Source organism: Pleurodeles waltl, chromosome 4_1, assembly GCF_031143425.1.
Source record: "Pleurodeles waltl isolate 20211129_DDA chromosome 4_1, aPleWal1.hap1.20221129, whole genome shotgun sequence".
In the NCBI taxonomy this organism is placed as follows: Eukaryota; Metazoa; Chordata; class Amphibia; order Caudata; family Salamandridae; genus Pleurodeles; species Pleurodeles waltl.
Window position 1 is genome coordinate 104,496,036 of NC_090442.1, and position 9,180 is coordinate 104,505,215.

Below are 9,180 nucleotides of genomic sequence, written 5' to 3' on the forward strand. Positions count from 1 at the left end.
AAATCTCAAAATGGAGAATAGTAAAAGGAAAGAGTGACCCTGTGTTACTCTGTATAATAGGTCAACATGTTTCTCGCTGTTTTTTAGTCAATAATTGATCTTATGCGATTCGTCAGGACCTTAGCACGTACCTAATCCTTTAAACAATTAGGAGTCCCATAATAGGGAAATCAGAAACCCTCCAAATATTAAAGGTAGGGCCTCATAGGGGAAAACATCAGGCTTGAAAAATCCACTATGGTTTTTCATGGAGCCGTCAATTCTGGTCCATCTACAAGCGCTGTCGGTCCCCGGAGGGTGAGTGAGGGCTCTTGCTTCGAATATATTGGTTTCCATTTAATGCAGAACCACACATCTGAAAGAAACCCTCGTGTGTTTTGGAACCGTGTGTATATCATTTTGATTCATTGACCTAAGAAACATTGCTAGAGGTGTCACAACCTCAGTGTGTTCCTGTCAACATGTTGCTGTTGTGGTGTATGTGTTGTGTGTCCTAGAGGGTTGCTGTGCAGTATGTATATAAGTAGGTTTTTGTACTTATGAACAAGTAGTCCATTGCCATACTGTCCATCCTGGAAGTGCTGATTGATGGTAGAGTGTCGGAAGATGAATGAGTCATGGACACTCCCAGGATATTTTGCCATGATGTTGGTGATCAATCCTTGGTGATCGACAATGGCCTGCATATTGATGGAATGTGTGTGCTTCCTGGTGCGGTAGAGGTGATCAGTTGCAGCAGGTGGCACAAGGCGTACATGTGTGCAGTCGATTGCACCAAGGAAGTGTGGGAAGCCACTAATGAGGTAGAACCCCTGTTTTGTTTCATGCTGCTTCTGCAGTGTGTTAGGGAAGCAGATGTGGCGGGTGTGAGTCCAATGATGGCATCCAGTACTTTGGGCAAAAAGGCAGAGAATGACGGCTGTGATATTCTGGCAACCAGGGCACCAGTTGTTTGAAAAGAGCCACTTGCCAGCATGTGAAGTACGGCAAGCAGCTTGGTTTCTGTTGGGATGGTGCGAGGTGTCAGCAAGGTGGGTGCCAACTGTGGCTCTATGTTTCGCAGCAGCTGCTGAATGGCCTGCCAGTTCAACCTGTACCTATGGATTATGTCATGTTCCCTGAGGCCATGAAAGGTTGTTCTGGGGCGGCATATCCTCTCCTGCCTTATGCGCTGCCTTTGGGGTCCCTGCTGATATTGTGGTAGCTGCTGTTGTTACTGCCGGGCTCTGCGTCTGCGTGCACGCTGGATGAGAAGCACCTCCATGTCTCCCTTTTGCTGCTCTGCTGCTCTGCTGCTCTGCTGCTCTGCTGTTGCTTCTGTGTGTTCTGATTAAATACAGGTGTGTTTGCCCCATTTTACCGCCTGCCCTGACCCAGGCGTTAAATTTTGACACAAATCTGGCTGTGCGTCATTTTCTGGCTCATTTTTTACCGAAAGCATTAATACGACGCACGGCCGTTTAAGTCATTTTTTGTACGGGAACGCCTACCTTGCATATCATTAACGCAAGGCGGGTTGCTGCATCCAAAAAATTATGCACACAGCGAAATGTTGTCGTCCGCGGGCGTCAAAGTTTAAATATGGGGCAAGGTTTTCGCTGAATGTGCGTCAAAATTTTTGATGCACTTTTGGCGCAGACGGAGTATAAATATGCCCCCCAGTTTCTTACATTGTTACTCAGTGATCAGATCCAGTACTTGTGTTTGTGCAGTACCATACAGTGATTGGTGTAGCACTACAATTCCAGATACATAATTTGATACCAGATTCAACATTCTTTTAAATTCTCCTTAGTATTGATTTGGCTATTTTTTCTTTTTCCAAACAAAAGCTTACCAGACCTCCTTTTTCTACAATGGAACTAATCAAGGTCAATGAACTCAGAAATTCTCCAAAAAGATGGGTCTGAATGCAGGAAGGAAGGCTACAAAGGTGAACTTCAAGCAGCCATCTGTGCTTATGAGAAGGTCAAGAGGATACAGTCCACATAGCTTGAGGATGACAACCTTGAGGAAGAGGAGCTATGCTTAGATGAGTAGGATGAGGTCTTGGCCACTGAAATTCAGCTATAGCACCCAGAGGAGGAATACAACTCTATGGAAGAAATTGAGTCCCATGTCATGGTAGGAAACAGTGTGTCCTCCGAATGTCTGTCCCCTGAGAAATTGGTGGACTAGAAAGCAAAAAGAGAGTTCAAGCTGCAGCCTTGGGCATCTGCAGAAATCTTTTCGGGGGGGGGGGGTCATCCAAGAAAGTTTTTGGTGGAGGCTGCAGCCATACTAGTGCAGGTAGCCATATTACACTGCACTCTGAACATGCACACCAGCCCATACCAAAAACTAGAGGGGGACACACCCATGGCAGCAGCTGGTCAAACTTAAAAACAAAGGAGAAGCTGGCTATGCTAGCTCATGAGAGGAGCCGGAAGAGCTAAACCTAGAAGTCAAGCAAGCACAAGGGTCCAGCAACAATGGTGGCAGCAATCCAGTGTCCTAAGGAGAGGTGAAGGTCCTCATACCCAGGGATCTGATGCCACCTTATGTAGTAGGGGATGATATGTATAATTAGTTTTCTCATATGAGATAGCATTAAGGATGTAAATGGTCCTAGAGGAGAATTGGGGAGCCAACTTATGGAAATAAGTGGGGATGGATAAACTCCTCTGATTAGAGTCTGGCTCATTTACAGGAAGCATGATCTTAATAAACTCCTTCAGAACTTGAACCACCCATCCCTGATGTTCTGCAACACAGAACTCCCCAGGTCATCGCACTCACCATGCAGGTCGCACAGATGTTTTGCTTGAGTCATACAAGCAACTATGCAATTTTAATTTTCAGTGCTGATTAAGGCATGTAGGGCTTCAGAGGTGAACAAATAGCCATATTCAACATCTATTCACCTCGTCACATGCTCTCATGTCATAACTTTATCTCATACCAGAAGCCCAGGCAAGGAGGATGCCCATTCATGTGTGTAGTATTGTCTTGATGCAATAGCTACAGAAAGTAGGCCTCCACACTTTTAGATAACAGAGTAACTCATAAAGGTACCCCACAAACATGCCTTTTTGTCATAGGGTATTGGACTCATTTTTTCAAAATATCCACAATTTCTGTAAGTTTCTTCATGCAGCATCAACATCTGGGAACAACAGCAATATGGGCTACTGACTAAAATGTCTCAACCACAATGGCTTACAGAGGACCATGTGTAACAACCACATTAATGACTTTACATGCATGCAGAAATGCTTACAGATGAATAAGTCATGTCTAAAGAGAACTGTGTAAAATATATTCACCTATAGCCCTCAGCCATTGGCTATGTATTTCCATTGCCAAAATATTTTTCTCCATAAAATGAACAATAATGGTCATTGTTAGAAACCACCATCTCTAGTTGACAGAAGTATGCACCCTGGCCAATTAGGGACAATTCTAATCAGGGTAGGCAACCACATAAGCTAAATTATCCTGTGCTCACCGTCAGGTAGCTTGACACAGAGCGGGTAGGCCTAACTTAGAATGCAATGTGTAAAGTATCTGTGCAATAAATCATACAGTAACACATTGAAACACCACAAAAACAACTCCACACCAGGTTAGAAAAATAGAGATTATTCATCTCAGTGAATCAGACCAAAAATGGCTCAAATACAATAAGTATACATCAAGATATTCACTGGCATGAATATTCATGCAGTGCTTTGGAAATTGGGTGCACTCCTTTTAGGAGTGATACGGCAATGTCTAAATGCTGGCCCAGAGGCTGTGTATGGGGGCTGGAGATAGGTCAAGTGATGAGCACGCAGACATGGGTAGTTCAGTACTTGGCACTGAGCTCTGGGAACAACAGTGGGTGAAATCACTCCTTCTGAGATGCTTATTGCACAAGGCAGGTTTCCACTGAAGAGTGGTTCAGTAGGTGTGGGCAGCACTTCACTCGTGAGATGGGATTTAGGGTTAGTAGGAACCACAACTGTAGAGCGATGCACGGGCTGAGAAGAGACACCGAGCTCACTAGCAGAAATCTGAGAGAGTAGACACAACATTTGGATGAGTGGTGCAAAGGCTGAAAAGAGCCCTCACTCTTCCTAGCATTGATCCGGGACAGTAAGCACAACTTCAGAAGAGAAACACAGTGATAATCTATGGCTACAGGTACAACTTCAAAAGAGCAGTGTGGAGGCTGCATTGCAGCACCGCACTCGCTAGTGGTAACCCATGACAAAGTTCTACCTGGTCAGAGCGGCACTGGGCCTGTGATGAAGTGCCATTCATTAGGTCTTTGATGTCCCTGAGACCTTGTGGAAAACAGGGGGCAAGACAGGTGGAGATGGAGTAGTCTCCACAGTGATGAAACCTATGGTCCACCCACATGTAAATTGGGGTCAAACTATTATACTTCATCGCCGTTGCCACTGAGTAACTATACCACCAAGATTTAAATTGGCCCCTAATTCAGAAGGTAGAAATCTTCACTGGGCAAAAGGGCAAAAAGTGTCTGGCTGGCGAAGAACCTACTCTGGGTGCAAAATTCAAATTTCTCCTATCCAAAGCTTTTCTGCCAAAATTCAACAGCTTCACCAAGACCTCTTCTAGCGGCAATCCAAAGTTGTGGAGCATTCTTCTGCTACAGTGTGATTTCTTGCCCCACTGAGGATTTTTGACTTTAATTTCAGAGTACTGATCAAGTGAAACCACAATTGGAGGAGAGGAGGCTCTGATGTGTTGTGGGAGGTCGTGCCAGGCTTTAGGAGCCAAGTATGAGAAGGCTCGCCCCCCCTACCCTGCATTTGTATATGCATAGGGTGTGTGCAAATGAGAGACCTGCAGAGAGGAGAAGTGTGGATGGTTGGTAGATGTGAATACAGCTGATAGGTGGGCCAGAACTATGTTGTGAAGTGCTTTGTAGGTACGGGTGAGGAGTTTAAAGTGTGCACTCCTATGCATCGTGAGCCAGTGAAGTGCCCTATGGTGTGGTGTGAAGTGGCTCAGCACAGATAGCTTAGGACTAGTCTGACTCATACATTTTAGATGGTTTGCAGTCTTCTTGGGAGCTGGTGATTGGTTACCATGGGTACAGGGTGTTCTCATAGTCTAGTCTGCTGGTGATGAGAGGTTGGTTCATTGTTTTGCTTGTCTTGAGAACACTGCAGTGAATTGGGCAGTCATGTCCAATTTGTTGCCTATGATTATTCTGAGGTTTCTCATTTTTTAACAAAGTGTGGGGGTTGAGTGAAAATTCTGTAGGCCACTAGGCGGAGTTGTTGTGTAGCCATTTTATCTACAGTTTTATACCCGTTATTTTAGCAAACGAGGCCTGCCGCTGTGCACTTTAACGTAGATATATTTTATTCAGCTTTGTTTTATTATTTTAATATTAGCCACATTTGCAGTCTTTTTTTTTCTATCTAGCTGTTCTTTGCCTAAGTCAGCACTGCGTTCTTATCGAGACATTTCTCTCACTCTGTGCTTTTCTCAAGGCTGCAGTAAGATAGGTTGCGGGCAAAATTAGTATGCTTTGTCTCTGATGTTCCCAGAAACATACACAATCTTACGTGGGGATCCTTTCTTGGAACATCAGTTTTTTAAATTATAAAAACACTACTTTGACCCACGTACATTAGAGGAAGTTTCCAGCCAGATGACCATGACGGTATGCTGAATGCTTCGTTACAGCTGCTTATGTAGACTACAGGCCTCTTGCTCAGGTATGAGGGATGATGTCTTCCCATGGGGAACCTAAAAGGGAGATTTAGAGCTTAACATGCTGTGCTCTAACATAGCTTAGTTAGGAACTACCCCTACAAACCTCTGTGACAGTATGGTAACATTATTCTTGTGTTTTACTCTGCTGTCACAATTTTAATCTTGTGCTTCATTGTCCTAATTATTGCAATACATGCTTCATTATCTAAGATGCCGTTACTTCAATAAAACCTTATTGAACTTTACTCTGCCTCTGATTGTCCTTGCATACTTGAGACTGATGTAACTGAGAGAAACGGATGAGATCCGAGTGACCACGATTCCCCTGAGGAGTCATGTATGTCATGGGCCCGATTGCCCTAATCATCCCTGCTCTTGGGTGGAGATGCAGCACTGCTAGTGTCAAAGGTCCGGGATCAGACTCAGTCCCCCGCTGTACAGGTGATTCTGCTGCCCAAATCCAGTATTCATTAGGATAATGAGAACCTACGCAACAGAGTCACATGAAAAGGCATCTTCCTGAAGATCACAACTGTGGACCTGACCAAATTAAGTTTGAGGTAAATGGATTTCATCCAGGTAGCCAAATTGGTCATGTATGTGGTAACTTGTTCCTGGTGTTGAGTGTTTTGTAGGAGTGGGTGGAACTCACAGACTTTAACGCTATTGAATTCCACGGAGTTCATAAAACACTCCATATGATTCCAAGGAGTTCTGCAATGGGTGGAAAATATGTTGCTTGCACTACATTTCAGCACTGGTAGTGTGAGCAGTGCTGTAAAAAACTGTTTAAATTTCACTGTGCATTGCGCAACAGAGCGTGGCCATTCAAGTTGATTTTGCCTACTCACTTTGCAGCAAATCTATTTCAATAACTATCTGACTTGGGACACCAAATCTCGCTCACGCTTACCAGCTCATGTTTTCTGGAGCCTCGTGGGACAAAAATTCCACTACTCAGAATTTGTCCGTAACTCTGTGTTAATGCATAATACAAATTGACCAAAATTCCTCCAGTTTTGCAGGCAGAACAAAACATTCCACCTCCACCCCTAGTATTTTTTTTTAGATGGACAATATCAGTTGCATGTCGTGAGCTTGTATGATGTATGATGTATGATGTTGGCCAATGGAGTCAGGTTGGCCAAAGGAGTCATGTTGATGTGGAAAGAGTCTGAACAAGGAGCCGTACAGGACTCTGCTGATTACATCTCATGTTTTAGAGGAGTAGCACAGTTTGGGATCTGCCAGTGTAGAAGAAGCAAATTCATTTGAGAGTATGTCCCTGGATGCCTGCTTCATGAAGTCCTCTGATTAGGATGGGATGGCAGATGATGTTGAAGGCCCCTGATAGTTCTATAAGGATGAGAGCTGTGTTTTCTCTTTGTCAAGAATCATCTGGATGTCATTGGTTGTTGCTCTGAAGGCAGTGTCGGTGGGTTGGTAAAATGTTTCTTTAGGAGGGCGTTGATGGCTGGATGTTGCCATCGTCCTGGGAAAGTGACTACACTGATGGAGGAGTTAATGATGAGGGTGAGGGCCTCTCTGAAAGGGATCATGCCATTTTCAAAGGCGTGGTGGGTACATGGGTCTCCTGGGTCCCTGGAGTGTATATTCTTCATGATTGCTGTGGTTTCCTCTGTTCTAATTGAGTCCTCTGTGGTGGCTGTGTTGTGTTTGATCATCGCTGGGAGACTTCAGGAGAGGGTCGGAGGGTTGGGTTGTGTGGGGAAATTTGCTGTATAAGGTTTTACTGCAAGAAGCTCGAAGAGATGACTACACGGATATTCTAATGGTATGTTGTTGTCGGTGACGACTATAGGTGTGGTGAAGACCTTGATGATTGCAAATATTTCTGTGCTGCTGTTGTAGCTGCCTGGTATTGTTTTGACTAGGGCCATCTTCTTAGCATCTCAAATTTGCTGGTGATACTTTGGGTGGTTTTGAAAGTGTTGTTTCCCACTTTCCCTTTTGCTGGTTCTCCATTTCTGGTCCAGCTGTTTGCAGTGTCATTTGGTCATTTTGAAGTCTTCTGTGTAGCAGTTGGCTTGTGCTCTAATTGTTGCTGTATGGCTTCACTTCATGGAGACTAAAGTGCCAGCAAAGTTGGTGATCCATTTGTTAAAGTTGTCAATGTTGCATACCAGGAGACCTGTGAGCTCTGATTTGTTATCTAAGAGGGCAGTTCTCCAATCTACCTCTGTTCAATTGTTTCAATGTCAGCCTGCTGGCTCCACTACTATGTTTGATGGATGTTGATCATTGTGTGTGGTGTGGTTCAGGTCCACGTTGCAGGTCTTGGTGCTATTGTAGTAGGATGTGAAGACAAGATCTAGGACACGTCCAGCACCTTGGTTAAGCTCTGTGACTCCTTGCATTAGTTGTAGGTTTCTGAGGTTGTCAAGAAGAGTGGCTGAGTTGGGAATTAGTCAAGTCTTCTGGATGGAAAATGAGGTATCCTAGGAGGATGAAAGCACTGTAATTGAGTTCTAACGGGGCAATGAAGCCTATAATGTTGCTTGCAAGGTTGTCTCTACGATATGATGTGCAGTAGACTAGGGTTCCACTTAAGGTGAAGTTTGCTGTAATTTTGTAATTTAAAGTTGAAGTGTTCGATGATGCTTATTTTAGCTTCAGTAGAGGTGGTACAGATGAAGGTGTCTTTGGCAATTCCAAGTCTGAGGCTGTTTAGGTGGCTTGGATGATGATCTTGTAACCAGCGTGGAATGGTTATAGCGATTTCTGGATTAGAGGCTGTGGTCAGGCATGTTTCCGTGTACAACAATGGGTCCAGGCATAATCTATCAGCAGGCCTCAGATCTCTGTGACATGCTTGCTGAGGGAGCAGATGTTAAGGATCATGCATGATATAGGTGTTTGAGGTGTGTGTGGGGATGAGTGTTGTGGGTAATTCCTTGGTTCATGTTGCAGGAGCAGTGATGCAAATTAAATAGCAGAACAAGCAGGTAAAAGCTCCTTCCATTTTATGTGGTGTGGCAGGCTAGCAGAGGGTGGTGGGTGGGTGTGGGTAAACCTTGATTAGAGTTAAGGGAGCTCTGGTGCAAGTGAAGAGGCAGCGGGAACAGGTAAAAGCTAAGTCCATGTTTTGTGGTTTGGCATGCCAGCTGAGAGCTGTGGGACATCCGGTGTCCAAGGCACAAGGAGTGCAGTAGGGTAGTGGGGAGTCAGGGGAGGACCAGGATGGGTGCAGAGAAGCTTGCATTTGGTTCTACATTGGCACGTCAGTGGTGTTTCTGCTGTGCGCTAGCATTAGGTGTGTCCTGGCAGTGAGAAAGAGCACAGGGAATGGTGGATGTAGCTGCAGATGAGTGCAAGAGGGGGAAGGAGAGAGGCATGAGGAACAGATAAAAAGTGAAGAGGAAGGAGAGGGGAAGAGAGGGCAGAAAAGGATTTGGGAAGGAAGGATGCAGAGATGATGGAGAGATGGCAAATGTCAAAAAAAGA